This window comes from Cibotium barometz, chromosome 38, assembly GCF_041138505.1.
Source record: "Cibotium barometz isolate CiBa-2024 chromosome 38, ASM4113850v1, whole genome shotgun sequence".
NCBI classification, from domain to species: Eukaryota; Viridiplantae; Streptophyta; class Polypodiopsida; order Cyatheales; family Cibotiaceae; genus Cibotium; species Cibotium barometz.
Window position 1 is genome coordinate 435,751 of NC_141083.1, and position 27,064 is coordinate 462,814.

Genomic DNA, 27,064 nt, shown 5'->3' on the forward strand with positions numbered 1-27,064 from the left:
ACCCCTTAGTTTGGAACGATAACTCCTTAGTTTCCCCTCCATCAAATGGAGGAGAACATCTATGGAATCTTCACGAACCTATTCTCATCACCTCTATTCACACCACATCCATCCATCCATTCTTCTCATCTATCTAATTCCCATCACATCTCATCACATCTATTTACCTCATATTCTCATCACTTATATTCACATCACATCTATCCAATCATCTATCTGATTCACATCTTATCTCATCACATCTATTCACCTCACATCTCATCACATCTATTCACCTCACATCTCATCACCTCTATTCACATCACATCACACCCATCCATCCAATCATCTATCTGATTCACATCTTATCTCATCACATATATTCACCTCACATCTCATCACCTCTATTCACATCACACCCTTCCATCCAATCATCTATCTGATTCATATCTTATCTCATCACATCTATTTGCCTCATATTCTCATCACTTCTATTCACAGAATTTAAACATAGAATTTAAGAGGGTTCTAATTTTTTATATAAAGATTCTTTACGTATCTATTCATGCATTATTCAATTTTAAGAAAAATAATACTTTTGAAATAAAAATAATTCCTTTATGCATCTTTCTATGCATAAATTCAATTTTAACGAGAATGACACTTTTGAAATAAAAATAAATCTTTTATGCATCTTTCTATGCATAACTTCAACTTTAATGAGAATGACACTTTTGAAATAAAAATAAATCTTTTATGCATCTTTCTATGCATAAATTCAACTTTAATGAGAATGACTCTTTTGAAATAAAAATAAATCTTTTATGCATCTTTCTATGCATAAATTCAATTTTAATGAGAATGACTCTTTTGAAATAAAAATAAATCTTTTATGTATCTTTCTATGCATAAATTCAATTTTAATGAGAATGACACTTTTGAAATAAAAATAAATCTTTTATGCATCTTTCTATGCATAAATTCAATTTTAATGGGAATAACACTTTTGAAATTAAAAAAAATCTTTCACTTTTGAAATAAAAATAAATCTTTTAGAATACACAAACGGAAGGAATTACTCTTTTAGAATAATCTAATGATAAACTTTAGTTCTACAAAATTCAAGAAAATTTTGCCATAACCTCCTTTGTATGGCTGACCATTTCCTCTAAATATCTCTTCTTTTTTAAATAATAAACCTCGTCCTTAGTCAACTCTTCATCTTATGTGAGTATTTACTGATTTTTGGGGGATTTTTTTTAATTCTTCAATTTATCTCCTCCCTACATTTGGATTAATCTTATTGGTCCATAGGAACCTTAATCCAAAATTTTTAAAAAATCTGGACCCTCAAGATAAGGTCCTTTTTACCTATTTTTAATTAATTCCACTTGCACATTGGAAAGTTATTTTTGAATTTTTGTTTTAAGGGAAACCATTTTAGACACTAGGAGAATTTTTATATCCAAAAATATCTCAATTTTGAATTACCTCCCTCTAGACATTTTCTCTCTCTAGGTAAAACAGGTTCTTTGTTTTATTTTAGAGAGGGGAATAATTATAAGATCAGAAGGGGAGGTTCTTACACCTCTACACCTCAAAAGCTGGAGGGAGGAATCTTACATCCTACCCCACTTAAAAAACGCGAGATGTCCTCATCTCGCAAAATTAGAGAACAACTCTTTTCCTTAAGATCCAACTGATTTTGGGGTTCCTTATAGTCTAGTGAACCCAACAGAATCCTGGGATAAAGATCCCTTATATAGAACTCATCATTAGATAACAATTCACTCAGAATCCTGGGATAAAGATCCCTTATATAGAACTCATCATTAGATAACAATTCACTCAGAATATAACATTTAAATCCTTATCACAATAATGGTCCATTAGACCAAAACTTTCTATCTGAACAATCCTCCATGGGAATTTTTAATTATTCAGATTTTTAATTTGACATCCCTTAACTTGATCCACTGGGTCAAGTGTTAACAGTAGTAATCTGTCAACACAATCCACTAATCTTATAGTGATTTGGTGAAGTCATTAACGTCATTCCAGTTATGAACATCATCACAGGGACTCGTCCCATTCATCCTCATTATGGTTTTGCTCAGCTTATTACATTTCAATTAAAATTCAAGAATCATAATTTTTCAATCAGAATAAAAATCAACTCATCAGTTCTCAACCACAATTTAAAAATCATATCCACCACATTCGAATTCAACATCTGGATAGCATTTATGCTTATAATTTCAAGTCTTAGATTTACTCGTATATACTGCCAGTAAAGAGTTACAGTTATACCCTCGGTATATACGGGTAGTCACGATCCTTGGAATTATAAGGTAAATACTATCATGTCTAGGCCTCAAGAAAGTCAGGGATTCCATGCAATTGCGGTACTTCCATTTGAAGACCCAATTACTAATTTATGAATTTCAGTCTAAATAACAATTTGTACGAATTTTATTTTGCAATTACAATCTTTTACTACTTCTTCATTAAATTTTTATCATTTTGGCTTCTCGATTGATCCTCATTAGTCAATTCACTCTGATACCAGCTGTGAGATCCTTGTCTCCACCGCACAACGAATTCAGGGGTGCTAACAGCGGAAGTAGCACTTCTTGCGCAAGGCAGGGTCCCACACTCGGGGCCTCGCCCATGAATATCCGGACAAGAGACTAATCCATCGGTTCTTCCAAAACCCAGAAAAACTTCCCTTGCCTGGAAAGCACGGGCGATTCCTCCAGGATAAATTTTTCTCTAACATAGTCAAAAGCCTTAACTAACTGAACTGATCTGACCGAACCCGTAGTATCAAAGTCAGATCAAGGAAAAGATTACACTTGGATCATAGAGACCAACGCTTTTTTCCTCATTGAGAGGCACATCCGTTGATTCTTTTCCATAGAGTAATTTTTATTCGAGATTTACTTCATCTATCGTACCATAACAGAATTGAGTCTGATTTGAGGGATCCATCAGTCCAGCCTAACCCCATCCAGTCCCATGGGTTAGCCAACCGCCCAATAACTATAGTGATGAGGCTGGTCAAGACCTCAGCCGATGCGACCTTGCTACGTGAGACGTCCTCCAATGACTCTCCCATTAGCTGTTACAACTTTATCAGATAAGGTCTCCATGACCTCATTCACAAGACAGTCAAAATGCTTCTCCAGCATTCTTGACATAAAACAGTCATTTAAAAACAGTTCAAAAATACAGTTTCTATAAAACAAACTCTCGTCTTTCCACATTACTCCACATCAAACCACATTAAGTAATTCCACAACCATTTCATAAGTATTCCTATTCTCATCCAATCACATCATTTTCATCTCATCACATCTTTCCTCAATTTATCCTTATCATACAGATCTCATCCACTCGCATCTACCAATCACATCATTTTCATCTCATCACATCTTTCCTCAATTTATCCTTATCATACAGATCTCATCCACTCGCATCTACCCATATCCACATGTCATCACATCACATTCATTCACATCTCATTCATTCAGACCACATCACATTCACTCACATCACATCTCATTCATTTTACCTCACATCTCATTCATTCATATTTATCCCGATTCACATCCCATCACATCACATTCATTCACATCCATCACATTCACTCTCATCACCATTATATCACTTCACTTCTATCCACATCATATCTCATTTATACACATCTCATCTCATTCATACACATCCATCCAATCGTACACATTCACTTTCATTCATATCCATCACATTCACTCTCATCACCATTATATCACATCACTTCTATCCACATCATAACTCATTCATACGCATCTCATCTCATTCATACACATCCATCCAATCGTTCACATGTACGACTACTCGCATCTATCCATACATTCATATCTATCACTTCACATCCACATATATTCATGTCACATCTCATCTCTTTACATCACATCACATTCTTTCACATACACATCTATATCCATTCTTTCACATACATCCACATCCATTCTTTCACATACTCATTCACATCCATTCTTCTCATACACATTCACATTCATTCTTCACATACACATCCTTATCCATTCTTTCACATACTCATTCACATCCATTCTTCACATATACATTCACTCACATCTCATATCATTCATTTACATTTTGATTCACATGACATCACATCTCATCCATTCATTCACATTTATCTGATTCACATCACATCTCATCACATTTATTCACCTCACATCTCATCACCTCTATTCACATCACATCCATCCATCCATTCATTCCCATCTATCTGATTCACATCACATCTCACATCTATTCACCTCACATCACATCTCACATCACATCCATCCATCCATTCATTCCCATCTATCTGATTCACATCATATCTCACATCTATTCACCTCACATCCCATCACCTCTATTCACATCATATCTCACATCTATTCACATCACATCCATCCATCCATTCATGCCCATCTATCTGATTCACATCACATCTCACATCTATTCACCTCACATCTCATCACCTCTATTCACATCTCATCACCTCTATTCACATCACATCCATCCATCCAATCATCATCTATCTGATTCACATCTTATCTCATCACATCTATTCACCTCATATTCTCATCACCTCTATTCACACCACATCCATCCATCCATTCTTCTCATCTATCTAATTCCCATCACATCTATTCACCTCATATTCTCATCACCTCTATTCACACCATATCCATCCACCTCTATTCACACCATATTCTCATCACCTCTATTCACACCACATCCATCCACCTCTATTCACACCACATCCATCCATCCATTCTTCTCATCTATCTAATTCACATCTTATCTCATCACATCTATTCACCTCATATTCTCATCACCTCTATTCACACCACATCCATCCACCTCTATTCACACCACATCCATCCATCCATTCTTCTCATCTATCTAATTCCCATCACATCTCATTACATCTATTCACCTCATATTCTCATCACTTCTATTCACATCACATCTATCCAATCATCTATCTGATTCACGTCTTATCTCATCACATCTATTCACCTCACATCTCATCACATCTATTCACCTCACATCTCATCACCTCTATTCACATCACACCCATCCATCCAATCATCTATCTGATTCATATCTTATCTCATCACATCTATTCGCCTCACATCTCATCACCTCTATTCACATCACACCCATCCATCTAATCATTACTATTCACAAAATTTAAACATAGAATTTAAGAGGATTCTAATTTTTGATATAAATATTCTTTATGCATCTATTTATTCAATTTTGAGAAAAATAACACTTTTGAAATAAAAATAAATCCTTTATGCATCTTTCTATGCATAAACTCAATTTTAATGAGAATGATACTTTTGAAATAAAAATAAATCTTTTATGCATCTTTCTATGCATAAATTCAATTTTAATGAGAATGACACTTTTGAAATAAAAATAAATCTTTCATGCATCTTTCTATGCATAAATTCAATTTTAATGAGAATGACTCTTTTGAAATAAAAATAAATCTTTCATGTATCTTTCTATGCATAAATTCAATTTTAATGAGAATGACACATTTGAAATAAAAATAAATCTTTCATGCATATTTCTATGCATAAATTCAATTTTAATGGGAATAACACTTTTGAAATAAAAATAAATCTTTCATGCATCTTTCTATGCATAAATTAAATTTTAATGGGAATAACACTTTTGAAATAAAAATAAATCTTTCACTTTTGAAATAAAAATAAATCTTTTAGAATGCACAAACGGAAGGAATTACTTTTTTAGAATAACCTAATGTGATAAACTTTAGTTTCACAAAAGTTAAGAAAATTTTGCCATAACCTCCTTTGTATGGCTGACCATTTCTCAATTTTAACATTCAATTTATGACTTGAATTAATCCAATTTGAATTCTAATATCTCTAATCTACTCCATTTTCTAAAAATCAAGGGAGTAAACAATGAAAAGAGTTTAATCAATCATTTAATTAAACTTTTTAGGATTAAGAAGGGCTGAATTGTAAAGAAGAGAAGGGGGTGACCTTTCCATCAAGGCATAGCATTAGATTTTATTTCAAACATTTACAAAGCATAAAATTTAAGAAAACCATAGATTTAAAATTCACAATAAGTAAGAATTAAGCTTACATGGAGCTTGTAAGCTTTCCTTTGGCTTGAGGGAATGAGGGTTCTACTCTTGTTTGCAGCAAGAGTGGCCACCAAATTCACTTGGGGCCAAAAAACAATTGAATTATCAAGAAATTCAATGTTAAATGGCTTAGGACGACAGAAGCATAGTAATAGTGCATAAACACCATTAACATTTTACAAGGGGGGAGGTTTCTATTTATAGGAAAAAGTGAGTTTCTAACCAAGCAAAGTGATTCTAGAATTTCCATATCAGTTTGGTCACTTTTTGACCATTTTTAGGTCAGTTTAGCTTACTTTTTGGATCTAGTTGAAACAAGAGAGAGGAGAGATGAAAATATCTCATTATTTATGAGTTTAAAACTCATCCACACATGTGAAATAGGCTCCTTCTTCATGAGGGAAATTCCCCACACTGAGGTATCAAAATGCATCATTTCCTCTAAATATCTCTTCTTTTTTAACTAATAAACCTTGTCCTTAGTCAACTCTTCATCTTATGTGAGTATTTACTCATTTTTGGGAGATTTTCTTTTATTCTTCAATTTATCTCCTCCCTACATTTGGATTAATCTTATTGGTCCATAGGAACCTTAATCCAAAATTTTCATCAAAAAATCTGGACCCTCAAGATAAGGTCCTTTTTACCTATTTTCAGTTAATTCCAATTGCACATTGGAAAGTTTTTTTTGAATTTTTGTTTCAAGGAAAACCATTTTAGACACTAGGAGAATTTTTATATCCAAAAATATCACAATTTTGAATTACCTCTCTCTAGACATTTTCTCTCTCTATGCCAAAACAGGGTAAAACAGGGTAAAACAGGATCTTTCTTTTATTTCAGAGAGGGGAATAATTATAAGATTAGAAGGGGAGGTTCTTACACCTACACACCTCAAAAGCTAGAGGGAGGAATCTTACAAATCATCACACCTAGTTGATCTTGGCCTGTGGTGGTGGCTACTATGGTGGTAGGACAAGTGGTGGTAATGGTGTCATATCCTACATCCTGAATGTTCCTCTCGGTAAATAGGACACATTTGGCTGCCCTATAGCCACATTGGGTTGTATTGGTGGTGCTGGTAAAGCTAATGGAACTCTGGGTCTGGAAATTATGTTAAGGGTTGGATCCTTGGGTATCTGCACATGCCAGTATCATGGTTCCCTAGTGTTTGTTGACAATGAGCACAATAGAGCAACTCTCTCGGTCGTAGGTGAGGACATTCAATCCTCATATGATTTTATCTACAGATTAAGCACCAGATGAACTCTCTTCGAGGGTAGAGATGGGCATTCCCAGATGATTTCCTCCCATCCTTGGTTTTTAGCTTCTCCAAGATATCAGTACTAAATTCTTCAACTATCATGTTGCCAACTTGTGTTTCTAGGTCCCGTGTCTTGATGACTAGAGACTCATGATTTTTCTACCACCAAAGCTACCTTGGCATCTTCTGGTTGGTAGCAGCTCAAGCATGTTATCTTCATACTCGATAGCCAACTTACAGCAAGTATCCATAGTAGTCGGTCGGGCTAACACCAAATAATTGTGCATCTTACGGTCTCGTACTCCTCTTCGGAAACAGGGCAACAACTGATTCATTAGTTATCCTTTCCCTCAATTTTCATCTTGAGTTTAGGTGCTTGAGTCGAGATACATAATCCCTCATGGATAAATTTTCTTTCTGCTTGATGTTATGGAGCTGAGCCATGGGACTCCATCTATGACCACTTTGAGCAAAGCTTGGTATGAACACATTCTTAAGCCGAGTGAAATTGACTTTGTCCTGAGGCTTTAAGGTTTGATACCACTAATGGGTCTTCTCATCTAGAGTTAGAGAAAAGGCATGTATCATGGTCACATCTTTCACCAGCCCACAATTTCACATGTTGACTCAAAGATCTCTAGGTGCTGGATTGGGTCCCCATCTCCTGAGAACTTTTGCATGAGTTTCGGAATGATGTGCAATTTCATTGGAGGCGGTTTGGATTCAAGAGGGAGTGTGAAGTTCCCTAACCATGCCTTTGCCCATTTTTGTGGCCATATTCAACAAATCTACCCTTGTGGCCGTATTTAGATCTGCATGGGGATCCACTATTGACCTCCGAGGAGCAATTTTCCCCTACCTAGACCTCATCCTCTACTTGTATAGGTCCTTCTGTGCAATTCGAGTCTACGATTGGGTCTAGGCAATTCCTTAGCACTTAGCTCTTCATTAGTGGCCTCAACCCGCCTTTGTTAAATCAACAGTTCCATGATCTACAAGAATGTGGGATTATTGATCATCTCATTTATCTCTTCTCTCTTCCCTTGTGTAGAGCTGACCCTCTTCTCTTGTTGATGCCCTAGGTCGATCGTCCTCTTCTTCTTGCATTTCAAGGTCTTCCTTAGCCTTGGGTTCCTCATTTATGGGTTCTAGGGCTAGTATCCCTCCTTCTTTCATTTCAACCCCCATGTTATCTGTGGCACTAGATGTTTCTGCTTCCTTGCCATGTGGCCATAAATAATAGAAGAAAATTATTAATTTCCCTCTGTTCTTCCACCATTCTATGTGTGTAAAAATCTTGCCTTTTTAAGCTTAGAAGTCGGAATTAACACTGAGCTACTTCAGCCATCTTAATGTCAATCACAATAAAGAGAAAGAAGAGGAGCATAAACAACAATTAAAGGAAGCACATGTCACCATCAAAGCTAAAGAAATGGGGTATACCAGGCATATAAGTAAGCTCAAAGAAGAGAAGATTGCCTCTCAATAGAAGGCGACTAGCCTATAATCCGAATGTGAACTCCTCAACAAAGCACACACATAAAAGATACGGGAGCACAATGAGGCTATTGGTGCAAAGACCAAGGAGATGGAGAATATTCTAGAGAGTCACAAGAAAGTTCTAGAACATGTAACCAATAGCCAATCACTGGTGCAGGATTGCCTCAAGAAACTAGAGGAGGCTAAAGCCCAAGCTACCACTCACAAAATTGCCAAAGAAGAAATAGACAGAAGATACACAGAGCTCACAAGAGGCTATGATTTCCATGTTTCTCAACACCAAAGATAGACGGCTCTAGGAATTGGAGTAGTAGTCCTCCTCAAAGAACACCCTTAAAGATGTTAGAATTTCGTGGTGCTCATGCTAGATCAAAGATGTGGAGCAGAGAGACTCACAAAATGCAAGAAAAATATCTTGCTCATTAAGTTGCTCAAAATACAACTAGGCTTCTTGCTCCATACAATGCCTTCTAGCTCCACCTTTAAATAGGTGAGCTAGTGGACCATAAGTCCATTCACATACATACCCTTCTCCTCCCCTTTTACTAAACCTTAGTCTCTTAATACCCCCCCTCAATACCAACTATGAAAGAAAATTGGAATAGGTGGTATTGGACATAGGTTGCCTTTATAGCATTAGGCATACAAGGTTAGGAATATAGGTGGTTACATTGAGATTTAAAACAATTTCTCAGTGGAGTTAGAGGCTGATACAAAGTTAGCCTCTGACTCTTTGTTAGGACACTTAGAAGTGATATGTCCTGTTTGTTTACACTTGTTACATTTCATTTTGTTGGGATATTTGATCCAACAATTATTTGCCAAATGACCCACCTTTTTGCAATGGACACATCTTACTTTGATCACTTGATGTGACAAGGCTTGTTCGATATTCGATGAAGTTGTTGCATTTGAAGATTCAGCTTCTCTCTTTGGCCTCTTTTCTTCATCAAGACAAGATTGAATGACTCCTTCAAGGGTGGGATTAGGTATGTTCTTCAGGGTGGTGACTAAGGTGGGGTACACCTTCTTGACTGCTTTTAGCAAAACAGCCACTGCATCATCTTCATCCATTCTCGCATTGACTGATGCAAGTTGAGCCATAAGGCCCTTCAAGTGAGAGATGAAGGCTCCAATGCCATCTCCCTCTTTGAGTTCCAAGCTGAAAAATTCAATTTTAAGTGAGATCTTGGAATTCTTACCACGAGCTCCATAGAGCTTATCAAGCTCATCCCATTTCTCCTTTTTGCAGTCGGAAGCTGGTCCACATGGTGAATGAGAGCCTCATCAAGATGAAGCATGATGATGGCTTGTGCCCTCTCATCATCTTCAATATCTTCAGCCTTAGTTCGATCAATAGCCTTAGTGCCAGAGATGAATGGCCAAAAACCTTTGGCCATTCATCTTGTACTTGACAAGGACTTGACAAGTGTGAAAGCCCTCTCCTGAGAACTTCTGAATTTGGGTGTTGTCCTTTGACATTGGGCATTGAAGGAGATTACTAGAGAGTAATGGGATGATTTATGAAGAGGAAAAAACCAAAAATTTTGATATTTTGGCTTAAGTAGAAAGAGAGAGGCTTATGAGAGTGCAACAACCCTTGATCAAGCCAAGGATGTTACATAAAAAAGGACATTAAGATGGTAAATTTTATGGTTTAGCACTTAGGTTTGTGTATAACCACTAATTCTATTGGAGATTAGTTTCATTAATGTCAAAGAACACTTTGTTTGCTGATTAAGATCACCATTAGTGTTGAAAAACACAATTAGTGCTTAAAAGCATATTTCTAGCATCTAATGACACTTGCATTGGTGATTAGATTCACCATTAGTGTTTAAGAACACTCTTAGTGTTTAGAAACACTTTGGAGCTGGATTAGAAGCCTCATTAGTGTTAATCAACACTATTAGTGCTTATAAGCACACTTTGAAAAAGCTTTGTGCACTTGAAGATGTTGTTGATGCAGCTTGATGAGAATGAGGCTCATGAATACCTCATGGTGAGTGCCCACCCCACTTCAAACTAGGATTAGCAACAACAAGCCCTCACAAGAGCACTTAAGTGATTAGAGCAAAGAAGAGGAGATTAGTGAAAAAAGAACACTATTAACAAGCCCTCACAAGAGCACTTAAGTGATTAGAGCAAAGAAGAGGAGATTAGTGAAAAAAGAACACTATTAACAAGCTTGAGCAAGCTTTCATGGAGAAAAGAAATAGTAGGCGCCTGGTTTTTTCACTCCCACAGTTGATTCAGCCAGCAATTAGGGCTAATATTTGAGCTGTAGGATCTTGAGACCATGGGCTTCAAAAGCCGTATGCTCTCTAGGCCTGCAATCGCCTACACACGACGAATGGTCGTACGGCATCAACTGCGCAGAAAAACGACGCCGACCTGCTCAGAGGTCAATGCCGCGGCGTCCTAAGAGTGAAGCTCAAAATTGATTGTACAAGGCTGAGCACCCAGGAGTCTCCTTCATCTTCCTAGTTGATAGCACATTGAGATCTTGCCTCCACGAGTTGCTAGAGCTCCTCCACTTGCAGGAGGTTCAGCTCCACAAAAGAAAAAGGGATAAAATTGACCTATTCTACACCACAAAAGTGACCTAATCTTGCCAAGATCTGATACCATGTTAGAATTTCGTGGTGCTCATGCTAGATTAAAGATGTGGAGGAGAGAGACTCACAAAATACAAGAAAAATATATTGCTTATTAAGTTGCTCAAAATACTAGGCTTCTTGCTCCATACAATGCCTTCTAGCTCCACCTTTAAATAGGTGAGCTAGTGGACCATAAGTCCATTCACACTCACACCCTTCTCCTCCCCTTTTACTAAACCTTAGTCTCTTAATAAAAGAAGTGAGTAAATTGACGAGTTACGATAACTTATCGAGCGTGCCTCAAAAATAGGCCCATTGCTACTAGTAGTGACTCCTCGAGCCCCTCCTCATACCCTTACCTTGTTTTTTTCTACACTAACACTCTCGTTTGCTTCAATATGAGATCAACCTGATAGAAGACCTCATTTTAGAAGAGTTAACACTAGTATATCAGAACACGGAGAGGGATGCTAACCCTACTTTAGTAATGGGCATACTTAGAGGTGATGTGATGCTTGCTAACCCCACTGACCTTTTCTTTTTCCAACTACATCCCATAGTGCTCAACCTTCGAAGTTGGTGTCGGGTGTTGCAACAATCTGCCATCCTTGATGACAGTGTCGACGAACTCAACATGTTCATGCCAGATGGCATGCCATCCACACCGGCCAACTACAAGGTTGTCACTTGAAGCTATCAATGGGTGATTAAACATGGATGGGTTGAGGTCTATGGAGGGTCTATAATACTTATCAATACCTAAACCTTTTAAAGTATACTTTATATCACCCCTTGGATATCATAAAGCTATATAGAAAAATACATAAACATCTAGAGGCTATGCTAATTAATGTACTTTATGATTTTGATCGTGCCCATATAGAATATCCAAATGTAGCGCTAGAAGAAATCATGGAACTCCAAGAGTTTATGAAAACTGTTGAACCTCCCCAACCTTCACCCAGTTTAGGGGAAGGATAAGAAGAAATTGTCGGGTCCTCCACCTCTGTAACATATCCTGTGTTTATTTCTCTCTCTAGTAAGCTTCTAAATCCTTGTACTAGTGTATCTCCTATTAACAAAACTAAAGCAGAGTGTATATTTTCACGTTGCTCTTTATCACCTGTTGAATTTCCCACTAACACTCTCGACCCCGAGCAGTTGCCAACAACAAATGTATCTCCACACAAGCAGCTCGATGAGGTGCGTACTCTACACCCTCGGGATGACATAACACCTTTACTGATGAAATTGTACTGTAATCTTTGTTAGCTATATGAAGGCCTAAACCCACTATTAGAGCCAAAATTGATGTTCAAAGTACACATGCAGATGACACCTTTTGAGTCCACACGCAGGATCCTGTTGAAAGCCTACTCTATAATAGGGTCGAGGCAGAAGTCGTATGTTTCGTAGCCTCTCCGAGCCCAAATGCCAGACATGGAGGAATTGATGCCAATGGGTGGAGAAAGAACTTTGTGGGAGAATGTGGTGTGGAACACCAAGCTAGCGAATCCACACCTAACATCTGCTGGAAATTAGAATTGTTACATTTATGATAAGTTATTGTTTCTACAGCGGTGCCAAAAGAAAAATATAGTGCATACAAGGGGTGGGTATTTTGCAATAGAAATAAATGGTCGCAACCCCTGCCTAGAAGATTTTGGCATACAACCTGATGGCGAAAGGAGTACCTCCATACTAGAATACAGTTGGGAGTACCGAAGCTCTGCATCAACCAGAGAGTTGACCCACTGTACATGCCAATCAAGTGGAGATTCATGCCATATCAATTTGACAAAGTAAAATAGAGGGACTCACATGTGTGCTACAACTTTGCACAGTTCTCGCCCTCAGTGTTTCTAGATATATCCAGTCAAAAGAATCAGATGCTAACATGGATTCGAGCATGGCAAAGAATCTTGGATCCAGACATAGTGGCTGCAGTTTGATTTCTAAAGTTGATCGTGGTTCTAATTGACCATCAAAAAGAAAGATATGATGGGCACGATGCATAATAACTTTGTTTTGACATAAACAGAGGCCCGGAGGAACGAGGTATAATTCTCTACTACCATCACCTCAGGTGTCTACCAGGATACATGCATGTAACATTTGAAGATATATGTTTTGAACTTCCCACTAAGCATTCACAAAAACTCTAAAAAATCTTCAGTCATGCCGTAACTTCTACAGGCATAAGTTTGGTGACTAGGTCTTTCGACCTAGAGGTTCTGAGGACAGAACCTACAACATCATGTAGGAGGGATATTATTTTGGATTAACAAAGATGCTCCTCCCATTGAGGACATTAATAAGTGTTATGTAACGGCACTATAAATGTTGTATATTATGAGATATTGACCAGCCAAGGCTTTAGTTAGTAAGTTTTGGGCGCCCAAGATTGAATAAGGGCCAGTTGTATGTAAGGTAATTTCTCATAATGGAAAGACACAATCCCCCTTTGTGCTATGAGAGCTCTTGTCTTGTGTTGTGTATGTGTGTGAAAGAGAGTGTGCGTGTACTCTAGTGCATGTGCATCTTCTATGCTTGGGTGTGGGAGAGTGAGAGGACAGTTGACTTGCATTATGGTGTGAGTGACTTCATAATGACAGAGTGGAGGTGGACATTGAAGGATTTGAGCTTCTGCAAGCGAGCTTGGAGAGTCTCAAGGGATGTGAGGTAAGTACCCTATGGTTGTTAAACTGCTTGTTCCATTGGTGAATGTGTGGCGTTCTCTTGGGAGGTGCAGTAGGCCATAACAACGGCCATATGCTTAGGTAGGTATGGGCATATGCTTATGAGGTAGGTATATCTGTACACTTATGTAGGTATGGGCATATGCTTATGAGGGTTTTTTATATTTTTTTGAAAGATTTTTTTGGGAAAGGTACGTACGTACGCTTACATAGGTACGGCCATACGCTTACATAGGTACGGCCGTACGCTTAGGTAGGTAAGTATGTACGCTTATGTAGGTTCGGTTGTATGCTTAGGTATATATGTTTGTATGCATAGGTATGTATGTCCGTACACTTATGTAGGTATGGGTGTATGCTTATGCGGATACATTTTTTGGGGGGGGGTATGTCCATACACTTACGTAGGCACGTTTGTACGCCGCGCGATTTTGAATTTGGGGTGGGTGGGGATTTGAATTTTTTATGACAAGTAGATGGAAAGAGGCTAAAGTTAGAGGTCAACTCCAAATAGTGGTTTTCAACTAATCTAGAGACTCTCTAACTTAACTAAAAACTAATCCACCCTAATCACACTATTAATCACTATTTAATCCTTTCTTTGCTCTACTCCTTAATGGTGAGGAGTTTTCAGATGGAGATTTGATAAGTGGATTAGAAATGTCAAGGCTAATCTAATGATATGATTATCTTCTATTAATCCTTCTAATTAAGCCTCCAATTAACCCACTCAAAAGAGAGAAAATTAGGCAAATGAGACTCAATTCGTATAATTCTCACTTACTATGACCTAATGGGAGTGGTCTTAGCATGGATTTAGGTCTAGATAAGTGTTTAGAATACTAATTCCACTCTAATTAGTCTAATTACAAGCAATTAGGCTCAAGTTTTTGGTTGTTTTTCTCTCTTTAAGCTCAATAATCACACTAATTAGTCGATTAGTGATAATTAGTAAAAATTAAGAGATTGTTCGTGATTTTTTTTTTGGTGTTTTTTGGTTGATTAAGGTTATATCTTACATTTCTAACCTACCTATGTACACAAATCTAACGAATGAAAAAGCTAAAAAAAATTAACATAAAACACTGTAGGACAAGAAGTGGATTGGTGATCCCTGCGGGTAGCAACACCAAAGATGTTAACCTAAAGAAAATGTCATGAGAAGTTTCCGATCTACAAAGCTTGATATATGATCAAGAGCTCCACTATCACACGTGTGGATAGCCGCTCATCGTTCGTGATCCTCCTGCACTCCTCGTCACATCGATGCGGTTTATAATCCTATGGGTGGTGAAATCTCTCTCATGAAGATCGTGTGGAATCTCTGTAAAATCCAATCACAGCGATAATCAAATCACTCAAGCAAGAGGGAGAGAAGAAGCAAGACAGAAGCAAAAGAGAACGAGCGATTAGCACTAATCACATCCAAACCCTAAACCGTACATGCTAGATTAGAGTTGCAAAAGAGAACACTTCACTTCTATTGCACAAATGGGAGAATGAGTTATAAATAAGAGAAAATGGCTTTTATAGTTCCAAGCCTTTTCCCACTAGGCCGCTTGGGAGTAAGTGATCCAAGGTGCCCAAAACATAGTTACAAGGCTTTTCTTTATGGTTTGGCCAATTAACTGAGATCCTCTTGTTTGCCCTTTGAAGCTCAAGACTTGGGAGCATCTTTAGGATATTTCCCTCATTAAATTGTGATATTTACAATATAGTACGGGTGCACATAAGTGTGCGGACATAGTTATCATAGAAACATGTTATAACCACATGTGATTAACAGTGTGTGTGTGTGTGTGTGTGTGTGTGAGAGAGAGAGAGAGAGAGAGAGAGAGAGAGAGACATGTTAGCTGTGTGTTTGTGTGTGGGTGTGAGAGAGAGAGATTTTTTATGTGTCAGAGAGTGAGGTGTGTGTTTACGTGCTTGAGAGATTGAGAGATTGAGAGAGAGAGAGAGAGAGAGAGGGAGAGGTGAGTTGTGTGTGTGTGTTTGAGAGATGATTGAGAGAGAGAGGGAGAGTATAATGAAGGGATTTTAGTGAGTGCATATATATGGGGGATGGGCCTAGGCACATCATGCTTAGAGGCATTAGCACATATGTTGAGTAAAGCATATGGGGACCTTGGTACTATAAAAGGCACCAGCCCTAGGATATTGTACCTTTTTGACATATTACCATTTTGGTTCTTTTCTAATCTAGAGAAAGCTTCCATGGCTAATTCATGGTATTCCTTCCATGTTTAGATGCCATGTTTAGGTGCTACTCCCTATGATGAGTGGGATAAGTATGTACTCCATGCTAATGAGTGTAACCCCTAGGTCCCCTTCATTGAATTAGTATCAGAGCTCTTGACTTAGATCTTGATGCTTTGATTAGGAGATTAATTATTTTTAGATTATTCTTAATTTAATTTTAAAAATGAATTTGATCATGATTAGTGATAACATTTTTGGATTACTATTAATCTAATTTCTTAGAATGATTTTTAAAATCATGATTAGTGTTAATTATTTTTAAAATTACAACTATACTTAGAACATTTCAAATTCAACTCAACACTATGCATACACAAGTACAACTGCATGCAATAATAATAAAAACAATTTCATTTAGTGGCAACTCATCATCATGAACATAATACTTTCACTCAATAGAACTAGTTCATGCAAGAGAGCTAACAACCATGCTCATACATTGTGACAATGCCACTCATATCGGAAGCATTAACATTTTAATCACTTTCACAGATTGTAGAGTGGAGAAAAAGGGTGGAAGGAAGACATGGTGGCGATAGGGGATGAAGTGGGAGAGAGAAGCAAAGCTCTCTCTCCTCTATCTCCCCCATTGTAGTATTGGTGTACCGTTTCCTCATTCAAAAACACCGGAACACACCGCTGTGGTCAAGAAAATGCTCATCATCACAAGCACTCTACGCTCTACAGTCATGAAAATTTTAAAAACCAAAATCTTGGATGACAAAGGAAAGTTGAGGAACCTTTTCCTCCAAAGCCTTCTTCAATGCAATTTGGCCCACATCATCTGAAACATTCACACCTGCCCATCCAATCCACCTCGTCTCAAATTGCCTCACTCCTGCAACAGATCCAAGAATTTGAAATCAACTCCATAATAGAAGCAACAAGAACTCAACAGAGCCTCCGTGTCTACCTCAATGGTGATTTCACCCCTCAGTATCAAAAGAATGAAGCTTGCAACCGTCCACCGGCTACCCACACAAGCTCAAGCTCCTCCTCCCCGGTGGTTGGCTGCTCATAGACAGTCCAAACTGCTCCAAGAAAGCTCCAGCTAGCTGCTCCTACAAATGATGGCCTCCTCCGGGTAGATGGCTGCTCATACACAGTCTATAGGCTGCTCCTACAAGCTACGGAAGCAAGAATGAAGCACTCGGGCTAACTGACCTGTTGTTGCTGCTGCTACATAGGCTGCTACCCCCCAGAAAAAATGCGCCATTTCTATGTGTGGCTGGATGGCTGCTCAGACAGTGCTTCCGGTGCTCCACACAGACTCCTACAAGCTCCCTCCACAAACTGCCCATGAGCTCTAGCTCCCTCCATGGCTGCTGTAGATGCTCCCACAAGTGATCTCCTCCTCCAATGCTGTCCACAGGCTGCTTCTGCCTCTCCTCCACAGGCTGCCACCTCTATTATCCACAAGAATATGCTCTATCCATCCACCTCACCTACCCATGGGTGGTCCACTGAGTGTGTGCCATGTGGACACCTCTTATCCACCCCTTATCCACTCTTTCTACCACTCTCCTTGGCCCCTAGGAAGCCACATTATCCACACCTTATCCAGGCTTACCCGTAACCGGCAACCTTGACCCCAACTGATCCATGACAATCATCGACTGGCATACCAATGGAAGCAAACCTTAGCACCCGCAGTGACAAGGCTATCAGTAACCGGCACTCCACCATTGTTTGTATCCGCACCAATGCTAAAAAAATAATCACGGCATACATGCATAAATGTCATGGAGTCCCGCCGCAAAATGTATATGATCATCCGTCGGCATCAGACTAACAATCAAATCCATGACGACCGTAGTCATCACCGAATCCATGAAGTACATTTAAAAAAATCCATAAATTTAACAAATCCAAGTAACTACACTAAGCAACTGCCGCTGACTCGGCTACTCTGAACCAATGTACCACACATAAAAATGTATGACATCAATACTACATCACAGAGGTCCACAATAGTATCCTGCCACAGTGCCATAAGCACCATAAAACTGCTATAAATGGCATGTCTTGCTAAAAATAGCATGACTCAGTAACCCAATGGATCTCGGCACGAGCATATATCCGAATCTGCACCTCATGAAGCATCCGAACCATAGAAGTAATCATGGTATCCATGACACATCCGCAACCATTCTGGCCACAGCCAGACACTCTATCCACCTATAAAAATAAAAAATAAAAACCCAACCCCCAATTGATGCACCTATCCACACATATGCCGGTTCCCCTGAACAAGTATGAGAGTGTAATGCCCAGCCAAATGATAGCAAAAACCCCAAGGCATGCTGTGAAATATGCATGATATCATGAAGCACATAGGAAATGAAATGCAATCACATGCAGTAGTGCCTAATGCAAAATGTATCAGTGAGTGCAAATGCAACATGGAAGATATCAACACTGACCATATGGAAAAAACCCATCCAGAACAACCCTGTGGATGCCTTAGTGCAATGGAAGCCAGTGTGCATCCCACCCGTGCCGGCATCAAATCTCAGGGGGATTGTGTAGAGTCCAAAATCAGTGTAATAAGTGTGAAGTGCGATGACTCTATGTACAGCCCGTCTTTGTGTGTGCATCACTACTTGTCCATTCAGGCAAACTGGGACCCTCATGAGTTGTGTAACTCACGGCAAACCCACTCATCACACCACACAAAACCACATGCTGCTGACAAATCTCTAATACAAGCAACTCATGCAGCATCTAACATCGAAACACATCAAAAATTCCAAAAAAATACACAAATGAAAGAAAAATAAAACAATCCAGCATAGCCAAGACAACCCTAGCTACCACACTTTCATAGAATAGTCATTAATACTTAGCTTCCCTCTATGCACATTATGCAACTCCTGTTTGAGCTGCATCTTCCGAGCTGTGATATTGGTGCTATACAACTTCACCAAAGTATCCCACACTGCTTTAGGTGTCTTTGAATCTTATATGTGTACAGCCATGGTGTCTTCAATGCTGACAGACAACCAATACATGATTTTCCTTGCCTTTTTATTTGCCTCATGTGCAAAGGAAAAAATAATGCACCATGAGAATATAGGCTCCATGTCTGCTATAAATAATTGTATCATGAGCATAGAAAAAACTTGCATCATGACCAATCCCAAGATTGTATATGATATACACAATTGCTCTGTGCGCCAACAAAAAAACTGCAACACTAGCAATGTCACTATTTATATAATATACATAATTGCATCATGTGCAGAGTTAAAAAAATTACTGCACTTTGCACATGATGCATCATATGTGATTAATCATTCATATATATTTGCCTCGCTTGCAAAGCAAACAAGTACATCATGTCCATAACAAAGAGACTACATCATGTGCTATCTCAGCATCCCTCCTAAGGTGGAGCACTATATTTCTAGCTCCGATTGTAAAATAGGATTGATATCATCAGCAAGATCAACATCACTATTTCACTAAGTAACTCAAAGTCATCCTCTTCTTCAGTGAATGCTCCATTTGCAACACTGCTTTAGTACTTAATCTATGGTCATGACTAGAAGAGCTTGCTGCTCTTGCTACAACATTAAATCCTTTCAAGAGACGTAAATTTCCTTAGGGGGTTCACTAAAAAATATGTAACCCTACTACGTGTGTTTAACAGGAGGGATTTTAAAAATATGAGAGTTCACAAAAAGTTCACATACATAAGGGGTTTATTTATTATCATTGAGAAAAAATTTCAACTTTCTAATGTAAAAATATTTGAAATACTATATGTAAGTAGGGGTTTTTTAATCAGCCCTTGAACGCACTTGCTATGTCTACATAGTGATCCCCCTGAGTAAATTTCCATAGCAATAAACCAAATCATTAGCTCTAGATGGTTTTAATCGATTATGTCTCGTAGAATGAATGAAGTCGTATGCACTCCAATTTCGCTTGCATGCACCTGATGAGGCCGCAACAAAAAGCACACATGTTGCAACATGTTGCAACTCCAGCACTTCTCCTCCATATTCTTTCCACACCAAGTTGCGACGAGTGTATTATTTATTGCATCTAGATGCCATGGATCCCCGAACAACCCCTCACGATTAGTAAAGTTCACTCGTTGTTGGTAAGCAATCCTACCTTAATCTCCAGGTAGCTACTTTCGGCATACTTCTCGAAAGTTACTAATAACCTCTGGGTTTTGAGATTGTGCATGCATCTGATATTCACGGTGTAGAGCTACTTCCATCTCTTCTCGGTAAGTTGTAGAATAATTTGTTTCTCTCTTTCCCCAAAACGCATATTATCCTTAATCATTTGAATAGCATCTAACGTTTTTCAATACACCTTACCCAAAACAAAAGCATCTTTTTCAAAAACTGGCTGCTTATATTAAGAGGTTAGAAAGAGATAGGTTACAACATGTTGAGAACTCTAATGAGACCACTGTCCATGCACATGACATATAGTTCCGTAGGCCCTGAGCTTGCCTTTGACTTTATTTCGAAGTTTCTCTAGCGGTGAAACCAGCTTTTCCCTCTTTTCCTGAGTGTGACTTTCAAAAGGCATAGAGTGCTTGGATGAGCAACACATCCTTGGAGATGACAGCCTCTCTCATCTTCCACAGTTCTTGAATTTGCTGTGTTATCTGATCCACTTGCTTTCCTTTAGCTTTTTCCTGCAACAGAGCTGATGAAGCTTGGTGTCCAGGTCTTTCAACCGTCTTTGTATGCATCTTTCACCTACATGAATCAAGTTCTCTTTCGGCCTGAAACTATTAGTATGCATACTATTAAAAATGGAATCAAGTCTATTTAACCACAAGCACCATAACATTTCAGTTCTCAGCACAGCCCATAGTTCCAAGGTGCACCCGATGCCTTCTCCAAGTAACAAGTTTTTCAGCCAAGGGTGTAGCCATTCCATAGCGGAATACACTTGGCCAATGACTCGAAACATTTCTTTGCAATAGGGCAGTGCATGAAAATGTGCAGGTCATCCTCCACCTCCTTGTATCTGTGGCACTTCCCATCCTCTATGTTAAGTCTGAAGGCTTTAAGTTGGGTCTAAATAGCTTTGAACATGACCAACCAAGCTAGGCACGCTTTTTTTGGTTCCACATACTTGTTCCATAGCTTATCAAATAGAAAATACCATTGCGATCTGTCCAGAAGGATTCCCCATCTCTTGTTTAGAGTGCAATGGATAGGATCAGTCCTCTGTTTGGGGGGAATTGGGAGAAGTCCTTTTTTATTCTTCCATTGGAAAGCTTTGTGTGCTGGCATATCTTTAATTGAAAGCAGCCAGGTGTCCGCTTGGTGCCATAATCTGATTCTTACCCCAATAAGGTCTAATTCTGCATATGAGACATTATAATCTCTGATCAGATCAGCTTTGGACATCCAAGAATTGATGTCTCTGTCCCAAATATCCCACCAACAGCAGATTCCTTTCCTGTGCATTCTCAAAGCCGCTTCAGCTTGGGCATTATCAATTGGGGGGAGGGGAATGCTTGGCCACCAGATAGAGTCTCTCCCATGTACACCCCATATGTAGCTAGGCTTCTTAGACAGGATAAGGTCAGTCTTGATAGTATTCCAAGCTTACCAAAGCGAATAGACCAATTGGCTGCCAACCGGTTTCACCAAGTATTTGCTAGCCATAATTGTGAGCGGGAGGATGCTCTTCCACTTGGGGAATTGTTTGAGCTCGAATTGTTCCAGATTTCTAGTGATCAACCAGGCCCAATCTTCAGAAGCGTAGAGAAAGCATCTTTATCAACCATAAATCGCAACGCATTTATAAATGGCTCTACTCCTTCTTTTATTCTTTCAATATTTCACCAGAACGATTGTGACTGCACGAGATGTGCACATCTATTGCTTGCAGAGGTATATTTCTCTTTTTTTATCAACCCAATTACCCCACCGCCTATCAGCTATTGTCTCAATTAATGCCTGAAGAACGTCCAACAATCGAGCAAGCACGATAAAACTAGTGGCAAATCTGGTCTGACATAGTTGACGCAAGTGTAACGTGAAGTGCTCTCAAAAAATAGCATACAAGTACCGATGACTCTTAGTAAAGTAAACAAGGGTGTTTGCATCCTACAACACTGACTACACAAATGGTTGTTGCCCAATATCTTTCAACAGCAGATTAAGAGTATGTGCACCACAAGGAACCCACGTTATGGAAGGGTACTTTCCCATAATCATCTCGCCTGCATTTTTAAAAGATGATGGATTGTCTATCACTATTGTTGTGACATTATCACTTCCCCCAACTCTAGAAGTTGCCCTATCATATATTTTAAAAATATAAGTAGCATTCGTTTCTTTCAATAATGTGTCAATACTCTCCATAAAAATTGTTCCCTTAGGCATGATATATATAATATTAATAAGGGGCCTTGCTTTCTTACTGGTCCACCCATCAAAAGCAAGGGTACAACCATATGGAGGTATGAAGTCCAAAACCTTCTTTTTGATACACTCATGCACAGTTTTCTTCAATCTATCGATCACATCTTGTTATATTCTAGCAGGACAAATCCAGGCCTAGCACAAGACTGTGATGCATTGCGAAACATCTCATCTCACATCACATTGAATGGAATCCCATTCTTTATAAAGGCCTTAGTCCAGCACGTGCTTGTCATGCACTTGTTGCCTCCCAAAGCTGTCCTCCATACTGGATTAGCTTACCCTTCTTCACTTAGACGCGTGGCCTTGATGGCAGGAGTTAATTCTTGGAGTTGATTGTGGCATCTGAACTGCATCAACATCAATGCTATCATCATTCATTGCAATGGATGCATGTCCCAACGTCTTATCAATATCGCCTTCATCAATGTTAGAAACAGAAAGCATCCCAACAACACTTGTTGTTGACAACCTTGCCACTTTTTGCAAGTAAGAGTCACAATGTTGCAACACATCAGTAGGCGCTTGTGTACAGCCCTCCACAACAGTACCAATTGCCGATGCGAAATATTGCTTTATTCGCGTAGCTCCAACAGTGATCTTTCCACAAACCATTTTGTGAACCTAGCAGTATGAAAGAACTAATAAAGTGAAAAGCATATTTACAATTGATAAAAATATACAAAGGCATTTGCAATATACATTCAATCATTTGTACATTGTCCACCAAACATTCAATTAAAATCATAACTTAAACTATATTGCAAAACAAATGACATACAAAATAAAGCACAACAATATCATTAAAAAAAATCCCAAATGTTTCAAGCAAGCAAAAGATAATCCACTTTACTTTCACTAGCAAACATTTTCTAGACTTCAACCTTAAAGACGTATCTACATTTCTATTCCGAGAGATCTTAAGAACTCCAAAGAGTCTTAAGAACTCTCAAGCTAAAACTTTATCAAACACTAAGCTATAAATTCTAAATTTCTATTGATAGAGATCTTAAGCACTCTATACACTCTAGGACAACTAAATATTAATAATATACAATACCAAAAAATCCACCATGCAAGCAAGATTAGAGATTGACTCACAAGCAAATCCTCCTTTTTCCAAGCTCTTAGATTGTTTTGAGAATTCTTTATAAATTGCCAGCACAATCTAAACGCCTTGTTTCCTTCTTTGGATCCCTTCAGCTTGGATAGACAACCAAGCATGCGATAGAGGGCAGGCAATATATATATATATATATATATATATATATATATATATATATATATATAGAAAAGGTTATTCGTACGAATGCGGATACTAATCTCATTGAAGAGGCCATCAGTGAGAAGGTAAACTACAAAACAAGCTGCAATTAGCTCGGCATGGCATAAGAATAAAACGTCATCATATCTGATCTTAATTTTACGATCATGTTGCTCGATTCGTTGCGCAGTCGATGGGCACCACTACACGGGAATTTGCGTTACCAGTTTTGCGATTGGTTTCTCGGTTGTATGGAGGATAGCCCTTGTGACGCTTGCAACGCTTTCAGTAGTAGCCGCCTTGTACATTTGTAGCGATTTCTTTAAAAAGTCGAGAAGCTTACGGGAGGGCAGCAGGACAAGGAACTTTTGGTGGTTCTCTATATAGTGAACTTCACGATATATAGGAAATTTTGAGAGATTTCTTGGTTATTTAGATGGATATGTAACTAGAGAATAGTATTCCCCATTTATTCAATCCTCTATATTTGTAATATGAGTTAATATCCAGGTATTTTAATCTTTTATATAGAGAAATATGGACTAATATGTAGGTAATAGTACGGGCCAATATCTAGGTAATAGAATTTTCTATATAGAGAATATGGGCCACTATCTAGGTAATTCAATTTCCTATATATAAAATATGGGTCGATATTTAGGTAATTTAATTTCTTATATAGAGAATGAATAAGAAATATGGACTATTATCTAGGTAATTCAATTTCCTATATAAAGAATGAATCGCCTATGACGTGGAGGATTGAACCATAAATAATTAATTGGTTAATTAAAAAAGTTACTTTAAAACTTTATATTTAATATTCATACGGTAATATTATTACAAATTAAAATACTTAAATTCTCCCCTCTCTCTCTCTCTCTCTCTCTCTCTCTCACACACACACACACACACACACACACACACACGTGCGCGCACGCGTGTGTGCGTACACACAAAAAAACTCAGTGTACGCGCACATGCGCGCGTACACACACAGAAAAACTCAATATAACATATGTTAAAATGTAGGTATATACTCTCATATTATATCAAAAAGTAAGAGAATGATTTTACTAATCCTAGTGTGACATATTAAGTTTACACTAAGTTAAAGTATATGCAAAGAGAACAAAAGATTTATGTTGATATTGCCAAACGATGGGAAGAAATTTTCATTGTATAACCTTGATCATTATAAATGCTAAATGTGGCTTAGTTTCAAAAGGATAGCAAGTGTTTCACAGGTTTGGAGTTCAAAATGATAATCAAATGAACCAAACAAGCATGAAAATGGTGAGAATGATAATCAAATAAACCAAATGAGCATGTGAATGGTGAGAAAGAGTGAGTGTTCTGATATAAGCTACCTACATAGCTTTCAAAGGTTAGTTTGAAGATGTATGTAGATTGTTTTAAAGGGTTTATGTTATATGTAGAAGCTACCTACATAGCTTTATTTAAAAGATTAGTTTAAAGATGTATGTAGATTATTTTAAAGGGTTTATGTTGTATGTAAAAAAATTCCTTTGAGTTCATAAATTCTATAGAATCCCTTCCTCTAAGGATTGATGAAAATTGTATGCAAGGCTTGAGAGTCGATTAGCAAATTGAATAAGCACAAGAATAAAAAACCTTCAGTTGCATGTTAAGATTAATGAGAATCCAATTTGTTCTTACACATTGCTAGAACTTGCTTATTTTTTCAGGGATCCAATATTATCTTATGAGCTTAATAAGTTCCTTTATCAGCTTGTATGAGCTTTTGCAAGGTCTTTTAAGAATGAAGAGCTTACAAGACCTTGTGAGTTTCAATGGGCTACGAAGAGATCACATGATTAGCACAAGTGTATTATAGGAACTCTTAGAAGATTAATCTTATGATACATAATAGGATCCTAATATTGCTAACAAGACAAAGCACCTACAGACGTGCACACAGACACGTTTACTCAACTAAAAAAAAACTTACGGGCGCGTCTATTTGCACGTCTATTAGCGCGTCTACAGACCTGCGTCTAAAGGCGCGTTTAAAAGATAGCAAATAGACGTGCCTATAGACGCGCATATAGATGCGCAAATAGACACTTGGGGAGAAATTTTAAAAAACATACAGACACATGCATAGACGCGTTTATAGACGCAATTATAGAGGAGTTTGTAGACGCGCAAATAGACGCTTCTTGAACAGACAGACGCGTATATAGACGCGTCTGTATACGCATATATAGATGCATATACAGACGTGTATATAGACGCGTTTATAGACTCGCTACGTATTGTGTGCTTGAACAGAATGCTGTGTATGTTGTGTATGCTATGTAGTTACAGGAATCCCATTTCCACATTGTGTAATTCAATTCTTATAGCCAACCGCATTTTAATTAGCACTCTTGCAAGCACGTCTATAGCCGACATTAATTACAATTCCAAATAAAACATTACAACTCCAAAACGTTTAGTTACAAGGCATTAATTGATAGCTCAAAAAGTGCTTGTATGTACATATAGCACGAAGCTAAGCCACGTCCTGTGGCTTCAAGTACCAAAAATAAGAGGAGTGTATATACAAGAGGCACCGAAGCCAAGCCAGTGTGGCTAAGTACAAAAAAGAGTAGCTAGCACTACTCCTCGCTCCCTTCTACGCTCCCTTCTCTGCCTCCTTCTTCCTCGTCTTCTTCCTCATCTTCTTGTGCAGGGTCCTGTAAACAAGGGACAACATATATCAATGTATGAAAAATCAAATCTTTATTTATAATATTAACATTATTTAATTACTTTCAAATACCTCGGGGGACTTTCAAGTAGCCCGGATATACTGCTCCTCAGTAATCAATCCGTCATTATAGAAGTGCCTCCATGTATCTTCTCTGCGATGGTGGCGATGGTAGGCTGTCTC

At 38.2% G+C, this 27,064-nt stretch overlaps 1 long non-coding RNA gene across 1 annotated transcript; it reads right to left on the reverse strand.

Moving 5' to 3' along the window:
- Nucleotides 1-16,965: 16,965 nt before the first annotated feature.
- LOC147616209 (uncharacterized) lies at nucleotides 16,966-17,876 on the reverse strand. Its single transcript, XR_015262419.1, has 3 exons — nucleotides 17,408-17,876; nucleotides 17,235-17,332; nucleotides 16,966-17,133 (listed from the first exon to the last, which is right to left on the reverse strand). It is a non-coding gene; the product is annotated as an uncharacterized LOC147616209 (long non-coding RNA).
- Between the last annotated feature and the right edge of the window lie 9,188 nt (nucleotides 17,877-27,064).